This window comes from Canis aureus, chromosome 17, assembly GCF_053574225.1.
Source record: "Canis aureus isolate CA01 chromosome 17, VMU_Caureus_v.1.0, whole genome shotgun sequence".
Classification (NCBI taxonomy): domain Eukaryota; kingdom Metazoa; phylum Chordata; class Mammalia; order Carnivora; family Canidae; genus Canis; species Canis aureus.
Genome location: NC_135627.1, coordinates 24869441 through 24877838, shown reverse-complemented (window position 1 = coordinate 24877838; position 8398 = coordinate 24869441).

Genomic DNA, 8398 nt, shown 5'->3' with positions numbered 1-8398 from the left:
TTGACATTGTAATAAAATACATTAACATTTGGAAGATCTGCAGAAACCAGTAAACCACTACTTCTTAAATGATAAATGTATGGTATTACAAAATCTTGTATGATTAACAGCTCTAATCCAGGTGTTATTTAGACTACTGGATTTTTAAATAAAGAATAGATGACAAATTTATTAATAAGCTTTTAAATTCCACATTGCAATTAACCTTTAAGAAAGGACCACTGGTTGAGTTTTGGTGTACTATCAACAAAGACTGCACAATTATATGAAAGGCTGTTGATCTATTCATTATTTTACTAATTGCACATTCTGGTGAACTCAGATTTTCTCTATGAAGTTAAAAAATATTGCAGCAGATGGAATACAGAAGCAGATATGAGAATTTGTCTATAATTGAGCCAATGTTATAGAGATTTGCAAAAATTTAAAACAATGCTATTCTTTCACTCAGTATATTGTTTTGAAAAGTGGTTACTTTTACAAATTATTCATGTTAACAAGTCATTAGTTTACTAATGCTATTTAAGTATATTTAACATATTGATAGATTTGCTCACATAAGCAAAATCTGAGCAATACTCAACACTTTTTTAAAAAAAGAATTTTATTTATTTGTTTGAGAGAGAGAGAGAGCACACATGTGCACGTGGCATGAGTGGGGAGAGGCACAGAGAGAAGAGGGAAAGGAGAGAATCTCAAAGTCTGTGCTGAGCGCAGAGCCAAAGCCTGAGGTGGGCTTAATCTCATGACCCTAAACCAAGAGTTAGATGTTTACATGACTGAGTCACAGAGCACTCTATGCCTAACACTTTTAAAGGGTGCAAAGGAGACCTGAGATCATAACGTTTAATTCTACTGCTTTAGAATACTTTGATCATAAATTCACTTTGATTAGATAGACTAAAATAGTATACTTTCTCATTAATCCTTGTACTCATGTATATAACGTGTTCACAGGACCTTTTGCTTATGCTTTTTAGTTTCATGATCCTGCCTTGGTAGAGTTACTTTCTCCAGAACTATAGAAATCCTTCATGGAAAAGATAGAAAATGATCCTAGAGGGACACCTGGGTGACTCAGCGGTTGACCATCTGCCTTTGGCTCAGGGCGTGATCCCAGAATCTCAGGATCGAGTCCCACATCAGGCTCCCTGCAAGGAGCCTGTTTCTTCCTCTGCCTGTCTCTGCCTTCTCTCTGTGTCTCTCATGAATAAAGAAATAAAATCTTAAAAAAAAGAAAAGAAAATGATCCTAGAAAGGCAGCCAAAAAATCCATTGTGCTGTACTAATGAGTTTGCACTAAATAAAGCAAAAAAGTTGTCAATCTTCAAGCAGAAATGCTATAAATTAACTTGTGATTTTTCTAAATTGTTTAGCCTTCTGTATGGAGAATAGAGAGAAGTAAGTGTGAACTCAGGGATGCTACTATAGCATTCCAGTTACGATGCTACTGTAGTAATGTACAGTGTAGACCGTAGTATCTTAATGTAGAGATTAACAACAGTGTTGGAGAGAAGCAGCTGATTTCTTCTGTATTTGGAGATTTTACCAAAAAAATATACTGTTTCTTTGGATTGCAGGTAAAGAGAAAGAGCAAAATCAGATTTAGGTTTGAGCTTAAGCTCCAGAGAGCTTGGGTGATGGTATGTCCCAATAAGGACAAGAACACGGGTACTGTTTTAAGAATGCTAAGATTGAGATGTTTATTAAATATTTTAGTGGTAGCATCAAATATTCCTATATATGTTCATTTTCATCAAATATATCTACATGTTTTATCATCAATATGTCTACAAAAGTTCATAGTATATAAATTAAGGTAATAATATGCTGTCATATCAACAAAACTAGGATTAAGATACTTAATGACCAGTTAATATTAAATAAGCTATTTCTCATTCTTGGCCTTTAAATGTCTTCATATGAAAATATATCTATTTCTGAAAACATGTATACCATCTTGGAAATAAGTCAAACAATAATTAATTGTTTATTAATTAGTCACAATATATTAATCACAATATATTAATATTAATCATAATATAAATTATATATTTTTCTTCACTTATTTCACAACTATATTTTCCTTGTCCAACACTGGTTAGACACTATGCTAAGTACTGAGTGGACAGTGGTGAATGTGTGGAGATTATAATTTGGTGTGCTATAAATAGTGATTTACAATTATACAAGTAAGATCAAGTAGATAATTAGAACCACATGATACAGGAAAGAATATGAGGCAGATTTGAGACCACCACTCTTCAGAGTCAACTCACATTGGTTTGGTCTGTCTATGTAGGGAATTTTAATGTGAGTAATCTAAAGTGATATCTAGCCCAGTGTTCCTCAACCTAAGCACTATTGGCATTTTGGACCAGAAGATTCTTTGTAGTTAGGGTTGTCAGGTACTTTATAGAATATTTTGTAGCATCTCTGGTCTCTATTCACTAGATACCAGTAGCAGTTCCCTGGTTGTGGCAACCAAAAATGTCTCCAGGTTTTATCAACATCCTATGGGGGAACCTTTACCCTAATACAACCTTCTCAGGATTACCGCCATATTTTTTGCAACTACATTCTAGGTAATTCTACACGAATTCCATAACATCCTTCCTAAAGAAACATTATAAGTAAAAAATGTTCTCCATAATATAAAAATTAGAAGATAACAATTAATATGGCCTTCAGAATTATCTAAGGATGGATTTTTAAAGCCTAAAAAAATTAACGATTTATCTAAGATTATATTAAGGATTTGGATACAGAACTAGCACTAAAATAAATAATCTTGAAATTTCATTCTGTGTTCTTTCTGTTAGAACTTTGATATTATACATGCCTGTTTCTCATGATGGTGCTATTACTTAGTCTCTAAGAGTCAAAGTGTCTCATTGGCTTCATTTTTACTCCTATTTTTTAAAACCTGTTCACACATCCCCCACCTCCCATCAAATTGAAACTTTGTAAGTGATTCTAAATAACATTTTGAGTGTTGGTTATTAGAACTATCTTTCCCTTGAATGCTCCCTCACTCCCAACCTGGAACTTCTATGTTTAGGTCCACCAGTAACCTCATCTTTGCACAATGGCATTAGGTTCTAAATGGTTTGGTCTCACTTCTCTGTCCTTCAAATGATATAATACATCACTGCTAGATGAACCTTAAAATACTACCATAATTATAACATTCCTCTGTTTCTAAGTGTTCAATAATTCTTCCAATGCTAGAGAGCACACTTCAGGTTATGTGGTACTGGTCTTTGTAACTCAAATTCTTTTTCTGGTTTAAAAACTTCTATAATCTATTTGTAGGCAAATCACCACTTGTCATCAATTTTTACTCCAGCAGAATTGCTCTACTCTGAAAAAAAAATTAAGCACTATGTTGTGAAGACTCCCTTACATTTTTTCCTATACCAGAATAGCTAATTTCCTCTACCTGTCCCAAACCTATCCATTTTTCAAGCACAAAACCTTCTCTCCCTTATGAAGACCATTCTTCCAGTACCCAATGATGTCTCTCTCTTCTGAGGCACCAATATTTTTTTACTTATTTTTTCATTAATAATTTAGTATTATATAATATCTCTTATCATTATTTTCTTAGACCAGCTGCTGATGCAAAAAAAATTGTATGCAAATAGAAGACATCAAGCAAAAATGTTATTTGAGAGGAACACATTTTCACTTGGATCTCATAGGGATCTCTGCCATGTAAAACATACAACAGCAGAGTTTATCCCATATCTAGTTAAATGTGATGAATTTCCATAATATTATAGCAGTCATTCAGTGTTCAGTAACACCTGGGTACCCTGTGGGAGTAGAGTCAAGATAGAGGTTGGATGTGACTCCCATCACTTTTGGCTCTAAGCTTCTCTGAGTCATGCAGCTTCAGTGGCACAATGGCAATCTCTTAAAGATGGTAGAGGCCACTCAGTAAAAACAGACTCTCCAAAGGTGGAGGAGAGACACACCAACTTTAAAAGAGATTGCAGGGGATCTGGACAAAGCAACAGAGGTCTTTATACATATATCATTTACATAACTGCAGTGTTGTTAACCGTCTAATGCATTTATTCTTTCTCTGTTTCAGCAGATTATAAGGTTTGGACAGTGGGTTTGTTTTATATTCTACTATATCTTTTGGATCTGTGTATTAGTAAGCATTGAACACAGCCATTGCTTGGTCAGGATTTGTTAATTCATTTCAAATTAATTAGTACTTATCTTTTACATGATATTATGCTTAGGTTAAAGGTTAGATAGTAGGTTTTTAAAATCCTTACAGTACTGCATAGAATGAGAAAACATTTTGTTATTTGTCCATCTGGGTTTCATTTTCCCCACTTATATAGTAGAATTGGGGTATCTGTAGGAAAATAATTGCCAACATTTACAATTTACCATGTAAAGTATTTGACTCTCTTCAACAGCCTCTTTTTTTGGATCACTTAGGATCTCCCCTCTATGTGTATTTCTAAAGACTGATATTTTGTCTCTTCCAGTTACTGTGTTTGCCACAAACTATTAGATATAGTTTAGAATATCAATTCTATTAGAATATCAATTCTAAATTAGAATTAGAATATCAATTCTAATTGATTAGAATTAATCAAATTAGAATATCAATTCTTTTTCAAGATTTAAATTATAGCTCCTTTAAGTTCTTCACATGGTGAAGACTAAACTTATCATGCATATTCTTTCAACTTTTTGTATGTGACACTATAGATGTTTATAAAAAATATTTTTTTCCTTTTTTTTTTTTGGCTTTTACTAAAGTGACTATAGCTCTAGTGAGAAGGATATAGTGAGTTTGATGTTTACCCAGAAAAAAATGCAATGTTTTGAGTGAACATTTCATTTTTTATTGCAAGTTTATCTTTATCAATACATAATTAATGTCTAACTTACCTTCTTGAATAGAGAATATTCTAATAAATAGAAATAATCTAGAATATTGTTTCAAAAGGTGATGACTTTTTTTTTATTTAATGACATTGCCCAGCCTTGAATATTATTAATCAGATTTGTTTCCTTAAGGTGCAATCATGTAAATGATGAGATGTTCTCACAAGCTTGAATAATTTCACAACTCACTGAAAATCATCTCATTATTAGATGAAACTTAAGAATTCTTTTTTTAAAAAGGCAAAAGATTAATTTTCTGCAAAATCTGCAATGTTTTGTTTTATATCAATAACATTACATTTTTATTTGTCTTTATTAGTAGATAACTTTGATAAACCTTGAAAATCTCACAATAATCAGCATGTTAAGTGTCTCAGTATCAACTGTAGGACCTTTACGGTTATTTGCATTATTTCTGAATATATCATTGTAGGTATATATGTGTGTACACAAATGAATGCATAAACACGCACTCAAATTCTTTTTGGGGTATGGGGGCAATAAGAAGATATCGGTCAAAGAGTACAAATTTCAGCTATAAGATGACAAGTTCTGGTGATCAAATGGACTCCATGATGACTGTAGTTAATGATACTGCATTTTATATTTGAATCTTTCTGAGAAAGTAGATCTTAATTGTTCTCACCACACATGTAAAAAAATTAAAAAAAAGGTAACTATGTGAAGTGATGGATGTGTTCATTGGTTTGATGGTGGTAATTAGTTCACAATGTATGGGCATATCAAATTATCACATTACACGCCTTAACTACATACAGTCTTTATTTGTCAATTATACCTCAATAAATCTGGAAAGAAAGTAAAATACAAGTGACTAAAAAACAGAATAATTTAAAATTCAGGTAAAAGAAAACTCAAACTAATGATGTACTAAAAAAGAAATAAAGTGGACCAACCAGAGTGAAAATCAGGTTTCTTAAAAGAAACTCATTTAGGGATAGATTTGAGAGAAAAGATGTCACCAGAAATGTTCAGACACTCCATTGTACAAGGGTAAATTCTAGTATTCTATGGAAGGCCATATTCAGTGATATTTCTATCTTACAGATTTCCTCATTAGTTTTCTTCCTGAACCCTAGGCTCAATGGTATGTATTTCTACCTTAACTCTTCTTATTTTTTAGTTATCTTCTCTCTTCTTTTCTTTCCATTCTAAGATCTACTTCTTTCATGCATTTTCTAATCTCTTGATTGCCCTTAAAGTATAATATAGGAGGGGAGGAAAAAAGTTACTGTGTTTGTAGTCAACCAAGACTCCAGTCTGGAGTCTAATTGTAAAATGAGGAAAACCATGCCTGTTATGATTAATTCTTAATGTTTTGTGTTTTCCATGTGTGATTACATATGTGATAGCAATTTGAAAAAAACAAAGCTTTACTAGATTGAGCCAATACAAATATATCTTATTATCCTACATCTAAGAAAAGTATTTTTCCCTCTGGGCTACAAAAGTTTTTAATTTATATCTACATTATAGGAGTTATGCTCTAGGACTCACAAGATTCCACATTAGATGAGATGCCCTTTGAAGTTATAGGCATTATCTATTCTACTCATGGATTTTCAATATTACCCAGTGCACAACCTCCACAAGATAAAAGTTTATTGAATGGGAAATTTTGCATTATGTTTTGCCTTTCTTGCTCATACTGCCCTTGAGAATAAACTACTGTGCATTTCTGCATTTTCCTTTTTTTTCCCCAGAGAGCATCCTCTCCATCACAATAATCCCCTTTCCCCCGCTGCCACCATTAGGTAAGCCCCTCTTACCTAAGTCCACATTTGTTATATTTGACAAAGTTATACATCTATTTCTAGTTTAATGTGAATGTTTAAAACCTTTCCTTCTCTCTGTTACTCTGATCTCTTTTGCTAATTTTTTTTCTTATCTCTTGAACTCACATTTTAATATCATTTTTCAATCTGTGCTCATTAAGGTTAATGTCCTCTGATCCATCTTCCAGTTGTCTTCTAGGTGTAGAATGTGTTTTCTAACCAGTCTTTTGCCAATGTATTTTAAATGGCTCTGTATTTCATTTTTTTTTTTTTTGAAGCTCTTTTTCACATTGCCTATATTACTCATGGTATTGAATACCTTGCTCATCATGTCCATTCTTTTATATCTTTAGTTACTTTAAACATGTATTTACAATAAGGGTTTTTTTGGGATTATTACTACTCCTGTTGTGTTTTCTGATTCCATTATATTTAATTGTTTACTGTTGATGTTTTTGAAATTTTTATTGTTTTCCTTTAGGAATGCTCTACTGCCACAATTATGGAAGGGTGTTGTCCTCTGGCATCTTCCAGGGAATCCAGAGATTTCATTAGACTAGTAACAATTACATGTTATTTTGAAGTTTGGACATTTTGGTACTGTGCAGATTACACAAAATTAATCCCCAAACCTGTAGCTAGCATAAGCATGCATACTTTGAATTCCTATTATTTGTTACAAAAAGTTTATTTACAAAGAGTCCTAGGTAGAGAAAATCTCTGGGCTATTTTTCCTAATATTCAGATTTTCTGGTTTCCCTAAAGTTAAAGATTCAGTGCTTAGAGAGTCTCATATATATTTTTAGTTCCAATGTCAAGACCTTGCATAATCTCAAGACCTCATGCCCTATCCCTGAGAGAATATTAAAATTCAATCAATCAATAATAAAAATAAATGCATATACACATCCACATATACATAAATGAGGTAGAAGAGAGACCTTTTTCGCATCATGGAATTTGAACTAATAAATACAGCAAAAATGGGATTTGAAAATCCTAATCTTCACCAACATAGTCATAGTTGACTAAGACAAAAATTAGGGATAGATGCTAAAAATAGGAAAATTTGATGAATAAGATATTACAGAACCTCAAAAATATCTTCACATATTGATGAATTGGAAAGAGAAAAGAGTAACTTTATAGTGGAAGAACATGGCTTTCATAAACTTAATTAAGCAATCAAATTGAATATCAGCAATAATTTGGCAAACTGACATCAGATGCTTCCTGCTAATGGTGCACCAAGATCACATCTGTAATATTCTTGCCAAAAGTAATTTTAAATAGTTTGATCCAAATATAGTAAGGAAATATCAGACAAACTTAAATTGAGGGACAGGTGACAAAATCATCTGCTAGTACTCCTAAGTGTCAAGTTCATAAAGGAACAAAAATGTTTAAAAAACTATTCTAGGTTGAAAAGCATATTATTAGGACAATTGGTAAAGTTTGATGTGGGGCTGTGGATGTCATTATCAATGTCATCAATGTTAAATTTGTGAATTTTGATACTTGTGCTTTAGTCATAAAAGAGAATATCCTGTTCTTAAGAAACATACACTAACATATTTATGAATAAAGGGACATGAAAACTGTAATTTATTCTCAAATGTTTCAGAAAAAGCAAACATATATATGTCTATACTTTCATACATTTACATATGTGTGCATAGATAAAC